A 9,310-nucleotide genomic window follows, 5' to 3' on the forward strand; every position below is an offset into this window, starting at 1 on the left:
GTCAAGGGGAGATGGTTAGGTTCTCCATTGTTAGAGAGCGATCTTGCCAGCAGAGACAAATATTACTTGCCACTTAGCAACCCAAGCCTGAATTGTTGCCCAAGTCCTGCTACATGTGGGCATAGACTGTTTCAAATCTGAGGAGTTGTGAATCATACTGAACATTGTGCAATCATCAGCAAACACCTCTATTTCTGATCTTGTGTTGGATAGAAGAGCACTGATGAAGCAGTTGAAGATGGATGGCCTAGGAACTATGCTGAGGAATTCCTGCAGTGATGTACTGGGGCTGAGATTATTGACCTCTGACAACCACAACCATCTTCCTTTGTGTTAGGTATGACTCCAGCCAGTGGAGAACTTTCCCCTGATTCCTGCTGACAATAGTTTTACCAAGGCTCCTTGGGGCACCCAAGGTTAAATGCTGCCTTGATGTCAAGGGCAGTCACTCTCACCTCTCCTCTGGAATTCAGCTCATTTGTTGAATGGAATTTAGCTTTGTAAATACAGAAGCTGGCTCATGAATGTCAGGCTCCCGGAATCCAATCCAAAACTGGGTCAGCATAGAAGTGGTTTATGATTAGTACCAGATTGCCTTGTTCAGAGTTCAATGGCTCCTTGTTAATCCAAATCAGTTTCTTACTGGGAGAAGAGCAAGAATGTAAATTGATCTATCCAAATTAACAGGAGCTAATAATGTACCTGGAATCCAAAGGGATAGCTTTTCACTATGAACTGATGGTAGATGTACTTTTAAGTTTGTAGGAATTCCTGTTTTCAAGGAGAAAATCAGGTCCAAATGCTCCTCTGAGCAGGAAAACAACAAACCACAGCTATTCATTTGTTTTTACAGCCATCTTCCTGTGGTACATTATAAATGACCACCAAAACTTCAAAACAAAAATCAGATTTAAAACTGTCAACTTAAAGATCACAATGAAAAATGCAATCCTAGAAAAAAAAATGCATTACCTCCGAGAATCCCAGAAGCCTTGTTTTTGTTTCCCCGGCATGTGACAATAGTTCCCTGGTTTGAACGGTTCAGACTAAAGATGCTCTGATTTCTGACTGGACACTGATTACTCAGTAGTGGGAGGGAAAAGGGAACCTGAAAAACAGAAGTAATAGAAACAAAGAGAAACAGAGGCCAAGCCAAAGGAGGAAAAATGAAAAAACATTGGGACTATCCTAAAAGGGGCAAAAATCACTCACTTCAAAATAACTGACAAATGAAATCATAGCCTTAGATTTAAAAAGTTACTCACTTTGTTTCCAGCATTTTCTTAATGTTTAGTCAGCCATGTGTAGCAACCTAAGTGCAAAGAAAGTATAGGAAAGTACGGGAGGGACCAAAGCATATTACACAGGAAAACGCTGCTTGTCCACTCCAGTCCTGTGAGGCCTCGGGGCAGTGGCTTTAAGAGGACGCAGAGGAAGCCATGCTCCAACATGCGTAGATCTCTGTTAAATGCTGAATATACACAGCTTTCGTCCAAGATGGGGCCCTTAAGGGCCACCTCCCACCCAGCTGCAATTTTTTGGACATTGGGAGGGGTTCAGGGACTGGGGAGGAAGCCCGGGCCATCCTGCCCAGGCCTCAGTTGGGAAAGGATAGGGAGGCACCTCCATCACTGTCCCCCTTTCCAAATCGGATCTCCTCCCCAAGGTTTGCCTCCGCTAATCCCCCCCGCCCCCTCCCCCAGGTGCACCATCCCCGCCTGTCTTTGCCATCATGATTCCCACCATCTCTCCCCTCAACTCCTCTCCCCTCACCCACCCGTGTCCCCCCTCCCATCCCCATCATGACACTTGTCTTGTGGGCTCCAGCACTCAGACTAGTAGGGCAACTTGTAGTCCTAGCAATGGCCCCTGCTCCCAGTAGCACTGCTGGGACTGTAGATCTGCTGGCCCATCAGATGGCCGGCAGCTCCCTGAGGTGAAACTTCCTCCTGCGTGAGGGGCAGAAGTCTCGCCTCCAACCAATTAACGTCCCTATTACCATCCAATAGCTGAGTGTTTGAATGCCAAGCACAGTATTGCTTCTCAAAGGCAGGCTGTTGTTGATTTATGTTGCCTTTACATTTTTTTGATCGGGAACATTTTGCAGATCGCACACTGAATGTTTTGTAAACACCTTTTGGTTCCCGGCCCTACTTGTTTGTACAGCCATTATTTTTGCTGAGCAACATTTACATTTAAAGTGACAAGCAGCTGGAGCAATGTACCTTTGTAAATTGGATGGATGAGACTTGCTCCTGCATTGTCTGGATGAGGAACAGCACCTCCTAATACAATATTATTTTCACGTACAAAGGAGCCTAAGGCACTGTGTTCAGACAGGGAGAGTATAGCCCAAAACTCTGGTTGAGAACCACTTCCAGTGAATGGGCCTGCCATTGTTTCTCAGTATTCCACAGAATGGAGGCTCCACAAATTTCACATTCACTGTACTCATGCTTACCTGTGACTGCCAAGGACAGCCTTATTTCCCCAAACAACATAATCCATGAATAAAATACAATCACTTATTTAGTTATGCAAGTATTTCACAGTAAAGTGGTCATATTCCCTTACCTCAGTCCCCATTTTGTAACCTATTACTTAATCTTAAACTGTAATCAAATGCAATTATTGGAGTTGAGGTGCAGTTTCGCTAGTCTACTAGCATGCCCATGGTCATGTATTCCTGAAAGTGCTGTTCCAGATTTCCTTTCAACAGTTAGAATCATAGTCTGCAATGCAATTGCTGCAGATGTCTACCCACTCTCAGCACTTCCTTCAGCTTTGCAGCAAATATACCCTCCACATTCTGTTATGTGCAAGAATCCTGGAATTGGGGGACATCCTCTTGTTGTCCTGGTTACCTGAAACTGATAGGAAGAAATACATCCATGTCCAAAACTTCCACTGAGAAAAGAGCTGTTCCAGGAGAGTGCACTTCCATTGGCACTTCTACAGATGCCTGTGGGATGGTAGGGAATGGGCCAACACCCATGCTGAACTGACCAACAGGTCAGACTTAGGGTAGAAAATGATACTTGAGGGGATGGGGTGGTGACAACCTGAGTGCTGCTCCAGGTTCTTCACTAAACCGGCAAAAACACTAAAAGTGTAATCTCTAGGACAAGCCTTTCCATGACATTTCCCCAAGCTGTATCACCATACAATTACAATCTTGGCTCTGGCTCCTTTAATGTTTAATATTCCTTGAGCATGCTCAGTCTAGGAGAATTCTCCATTGCCTCCAACCTGTAGAAGGCCATGTTCTTAATTGACACTCCAGGATGTGTTGCAGTATCTCATGAATGTATCCTTAGTGAGGAACTGATTATCCTGTAGCAAATCCTATGGGCCAATTGTGATATGAATTTTGTGTGAATCCTAAACCAAAATCCCATTGCATTGATTCAAAATCTCCAGAATGCTGGATGCAAGTTCACAAAGTTGACTACATTTTTGCACTTTATACGCAGATTTTTCTTTTTCTTGATCACAGAACATTGCAAAGTTGCTAGTATAACTTGCATCTGTTTCTCTACATCACTCTCAATGGTACTGGTGTTAAGCCTCTGGTACAAGCACTACTTCACCATTCAATCAGCATTGGGTCCATTAGAACATACTGTTCAAATACTGCGATCAAGTATACAAAATTATATCTAGTCCAGGGATTAATTCCAGACCTGGGGAGCAAAGCTTTGTTAATTTTGGCTTAAATGTGCAAGCATGATTTCGGTGCTTAAATACATTCTGGCTTAAAACCAAGGCTGGGATTTTCCGTGTCCACTGGCGTCAGGCGTGCTCGGTGGTGTGAGCAGACAATAAGGTGAGAAGGCCAAAAATCAGTTTCACAACATCGTGAAACCAGTTTGCGATTGTCCGCTCCACCCATGGATGGTGGACCGCGTTCTCTGTCATCGGATGTTGGGAACCTCATTGTAATACATCAGCATATCATTATAAGGCCAGCCTGCTGGATTGTCCACCCTTGTCAGTGGGAAAACACGCTGATATGTTTCACAACAGCATAATAAGGCGTGCACTTGGCAGGCTGCACTTCGCTCGGGACTTCAAGGTTTATTTGCCTACTTTGCTTTGGTCAGCACTCGCAGTCATCAGCGCCAGGCTTCACAGATAGCATCACATCACTTTTAGAGGGGCTCACAGGTAGGTCACTACCTGCCAGGTCAAACACATGTGGATGACTTTTCAACGGCTGCAGGGCAAGGTGCTTGGGAAAGGAGAAGTGGCCTCAGGCAAGGGAAGAGGCTGCAAGACAAGGGCTGTACTGGGAAAGGAGAGTATCACACGGTGTGTGCTGGGGCACATATTGATCTGTGCAAGTCGCCTCAAGATGGTGAGGGCTGAGGAGGCAGTCTCCAGAAGAGATGAGGCCAGATGGACATGTGAGGGTATGTGTGTGAGACTGGGTGATGATGTCCCTTGAGCTGGCAGAGATTGAGATGCCAGTGAATGTGTGATGGGCTTGAGTGTGTAAGTTTAGAATGATGAGGTGGTTGCCATACCCTGACTGCACAGATGAGATCATCATCCTCTTTTGTGCAACATTGGCACTGATTACCACTGCCATCGCCTACCAAGCTGGAGTGGTAATGTAGCTGCCCCTCCTGTGGTTAAAGCAGGGGTAGAGGACATCACAGCGGGCCTCCACAACGTCCAAAAGGACCTCGAGGGCTGTAGTCTTCTTGCCTCTCAGGGCTATGTCTCCTCTGCTGCAGTCCTGGACTGGAAACACCTAGCGTGGTTGTACTATAAATGTGGTGCCTGGGGTGACAAAGTAGCAAGATGATGGCACCGTGGGCTAATGACAGCCCGCCTGCCATTGAAATGGCATGTATCCTGGGAATGCATAAGTAATGCTGTGTGTTTGGGGCGATACAGCGTGAAAATCCGCCATCGTGCCCAATGGGTAAAACATCATTTTACCTGCCCGCTACCGCACTTAGTGCAAATCTGGGACGATTCCTCCCCAACTTCGGTCCCTATGTATGTCTGTAATTGACCTCTGCCCATCCCTTAATTTGTGTGTAGTCACAATACTATTAAATACGTGTTCATGTCCTCTTGCAATTAGAAGTTGCTTAGAAATTTCTCTAAGTCCATCCCTGAACTCTTGGGTTTTCCTGAATGTGTCTGTTAGCTTTGGCACTTTCCTTACGACCACACCTGTTATTAAACGAAAACAATATATGTGGGCTCAGCAGCTAGAAGTCAGATATTAGCTGTACTTTAAAGAAAATGACAAGCACATATAAAATGCATGTTGAGGCTCATTTTGCTTGTCATTTTTCTAATAATAAAGAAGATTTTACCTTTGACAAAATGAAATTGGATCAGACATAAGAAAAGTCCTTTGACACAGTTTGAATGCTAGCCAAAGCAGAAAAGTTAACTGTAAAGATAAATAACTTACTAGCCAAATTCTGTTCAGCCAGTAGTACTGCTGTTAGAGTGCAAAAAGTTACAAAGTTGCAATCCTCTGATTGTTTTGCCAAATGTTAAGCTTTAATGGAATTAATGGGACAATCAAGCTTTAATAGAATTACTTCCAGTTTATATTGAAAAATCCGATGGCTAACCTTTCATTATTTAGATCATAGGAACTTATGTACCGCATGGCCACTAGAAGTTAAATGCTCCAGTCATGTATGTAGACATCTTTGTCTGAATGGGGATGATTTTCTCTATTATATATTTTTGAAAAATTTGCTTTAAGTTTAATGACAATAGACCTTTTTGCAAAATCTCAAGTTTTCATCAAACTCACAAACTGAAGAAACAGAGCAAGCAGCACCCCCATTGGATAATAATGTCTGTAACAAAGTCCATATTGTTTGACCTTAATTCTCAAAGAGACCTTTGATCTCAGATCAGATTGGTTCATTGGTTTAATTAACAGATGGTTCCTTTGATCAAATAATAACCTTTTTTTCTATTATGAAGATTTGGATATCTGAATTGTGTTTATAACTCCACAAACAAAAATGTACATTTCCTCTTTTTGTATGTGGTGAGATCTATCTGATATGTTTAATTGCACAAAGTATGATTTGAATTCTTTTTGTAGCTATCTCCTACACCAATCAGCAAGTCGCATAAGATACTGTCTAATCTGATCTAGGAAAGAGAATGCTGCAACTGTTGGTTCTGACACCTACAGAGTTAAAAATCAAAAGCTTTTACACAGCACAGGAGAGTTCTTCTGAAAGCTCGGAGCCCTAAGCAGGCCCTCTCCAAGAGTTTTGTGCTGGAAGTGCTTCAGATGATTCATAGCACAATCATCACCAAATCGACAGCAGGAGAAACGGAGCTATTTACTCTGAAATTAAATTTCAAGCACTTCCTGCTCTCTCAGACCCTGTACTCGAAAGTTTCTTAAGTTTTAAAAATCAGTTATATCTTCTTGAACAAAGATCCAATTGCTAATTAGACTGTGCTGTCAACACTGCGCATGCACAGTTTATTCTGTTGCTCCCTTTTATCACAGCGAGCAACAGCATCAGCAGCGGCCTGGACTAAAAATGGCGCTGGTCAGCCTATCCTCTCTGGCAGACTCAAAAATTTGATACATAAGACGGAGATGGGCACTCTATTGTTACTGAGTTTGACTGGCTCAACAATGGAATTTGGAAGGATATTTGTCCCTGTCCCTAATTAATTAATAGAGAGCTTTATTGTTCTTCAGGCTAAACCTAAACTTCCAACCATATTCATTGCAGGCAGTGTGTCCATACAGATATAAAAGCTTCTCATGCATGTGCAGAGGTGCACTGGCAGGCTGGGTGCAGTGGTATAATGTCATTGGCATCCCATGCATGCATCTTGCGTTGGCAGGAGTTATGGTGTTCTAATTATTAGCAAAAGCTGAAAACTCTGTGAATGCCCATTCACTTTTCAGCTATTTTAATGGAGGCATGAATGGACTAATGCATGTTATAAAATTATGCATAAGAGTAATTGATAAGAATTCATTAAAAGGGTAGATATTTGACCGGTTTATGCCCATTTCTCAGGTGTAAAACAATACAGAACATACAAATTTAGTAGTGGGACATCCTAAGCCCGATTTGCTATCTGTCCCACAGCTAAATTCATAAGGCCAGTTTTTAGACTTCCCATGCGGATGCCTAAAATAAGTGCTAGGCAGTTTGAATGTTTAAATTAATCTCTTGGGATTCTGTACAGAAATTTGTCAAGGATAATTCAAGACTTTTCCAACAGCCATTATACTTTCTGACTTCAAATAAGTGGAAAAAAATCTGTGACAAAAAAACCTGGGTTTTGGCCTTGACGCATCCCTCACATTAGAAGTACCTCCAGTCAGGACCTGCCACATCAATTAGCTGGATACTAACTGCCATATTCTCACGCTGAAACAGACAACATGCAATCTGATAACCTGATCAACCTTACATTGTGCTTCTGGCTTCATATCCTAATTATCACAAAGACCACTTTCATCTCCAATCCATCATTTGCCTCCACACCTCCCTCTACCCAACTGCTGCAGAAATCCTCATTCATGCCTACTTCCACACTCCATTACTCTAATGATCACCTGGTTGGTTTCCCATACTCCATCCTTCAGCTCATCTGAAATTCTGCTTACCATGTCCAACCTCATGTCAAATTATATGACCCATTAATTCTGTCATAAGTGACCTTCATTAGTTCCCAGTTCTCCAGTGCCTCAAATTTAAAATTCTCAACCTTGAGCTTACATCCCTCCATGACCTCACACCTCACTAACTCTGTGACTTCCTTTAGCCCTATAATCCCTTCTCCATACTCTCTGACTCCTGTATTTTGTGCGTCCTTCCTGCACTAATACTAATGATAACCATGACTTCAGTCATCTAGGTCCAACATGCTGGAATCCCCTGTCTAAAGCCTTCCACCTTTATCTCTTCCTTAAAGTTGCTCTTTAAAGCCTTCCATTTTCAAGAAGCATTTCACCACTCAATCTAATTTTCCTTCGTTGTTTGGCATCTATTTTTTCTATGTGAAGTATCAAAGGCATGATAAAAACCAATGTTGTAATCCTGACTGAAAGAGTAGCAATACTCAAAGTGGGAGGTACATATCACTCCCTTGTGTTCCTACTGCTAGCACCTAGACTATCTGACCAAATGTGCTGCCCCAACATACTGCAAGAGTACAGTGGGGTAACAAAATGCCATCACCAGTCAACTGTTGTTGATGCATCCCTATGTCTTATAATAGCACTCTCTCAAGGTTGTATGGCCCTGTAGAGGATCCTGGCTAAATGGCACATATAATGGTCTGGCTCCTGGTCTACAGGTGCTGGCATACACTCCCTGTCATGGGCAGGATTTATGTGTTTTATTATTGTCCACGATCAAAGTGTTGTATGTGAGATGTGTGCGTTTTCTCATCCACAGAGTTGTTGTCCCAATTTAAATAATTCCAGCAGCAAGCTTTTTTCTGGGTTTTAAAATGTAAAAGGTTATTTTTTATCCCACACTTCCCCCAGCGGTTTAAAAATGTGATGTCTCACACACACTATTACTCACACAAAAATATGAGACAGTTGAAGAATAAAGCAATACAGTTACAACTTGGGATTATTTTAGTCTCTTTCATAGCAGGTGAGTAGTTTATTAGATAAGTTGATGCTTTGGCTGGAGAGAAGGTCTTGAAAAGCAAAGGATTCTCAGTAAGCTGCGAGAGTTTTTGTAGTTGAATTGCCAGGTGGTTGCTTCTCAGTTCAACTTGAAGTTAGAACAGCCTGGAGGGAATCTTTCTCCCACTTTCAAGGTATAGCTGTTTATTACCTTGGCTGCTTAGTTGACTGCAGCTGGTTTGATAACTTTCCGCTGGTCTCCCTGTCTCCGTAGAGTGGATTCTCACTTCTTTAAGAGCAGGCAACAAGTATGGCTGTCTCACTCATGTGACCTGTTACAAGTCCAAAGTCCTCTTCCAAATAAGCTGGTGTGTTAGGCCAATAAACATCCTGTGTTGTGACTTTTCATACTTTGATAGTTTGAAACAACCAATGTCTTTGTGCTTCAATGAGTGGCCATCACAATACGATGAAAGGCCAATGGGATCCATTTGCATTTTTCTAACAACCATTGAGTTTCGTTTTCCCTGGTGAAACTTGGGGCAGGATTTCACATCCCATAGGCTGAAGCATGCCCGACCTGATTGGGCGTAAAATAGTGCCCGATGATGTCGAATGAGCATCTCCATGTCATCACACACTCGTGTGATATTTCAGTCGGCAGGCACGAGCAGGTGTCGGAGCCACGCCTGCCATTAACTAAGA

At 42.8% G+C, this 9,310-nt stretch overlaps 1 long non-coding RNA gene across 2 annotated transcripts in view; it reads right to left on the minus strand.

The window, feature by feature from the left end:
• Positions 1 to 1,172, minus strand: part of LOC121288911 — a 31,900-nt gene extending 30,728 nt beyond the window's left edge. For both annotated transcript variants that reach the window (XR_005945473.1, XR_005945472.1), the window contains exon 1: positions 973 to 1,172. This is a non-coding gene — a long non-coding RNA (uncharacterized LOC121288911). The remainder of the gene's footprint in view (positions 1 to 972) is intronic.
• Positions 1,173 to 9,310: the final 8,138 nt, after the last annotated feature.

The sequence above is a fragment of the Carcharodon carcharias genome, chromosome 16 (genome assembly GCF_017639515.1).
Source record: "Carcharodon carcharias isolate sCarCar2 chromosome 16, sCarCar2.pri, whole genome shotgun sequence".
Classification (NCBI taxonomy): domain Eukaryota; kingdom Metazoa; phylum Chordata; class Chondrichthyes; order Lamniformes; family Lamnidae; genus Carcharodon; species Carcharodon carcharias.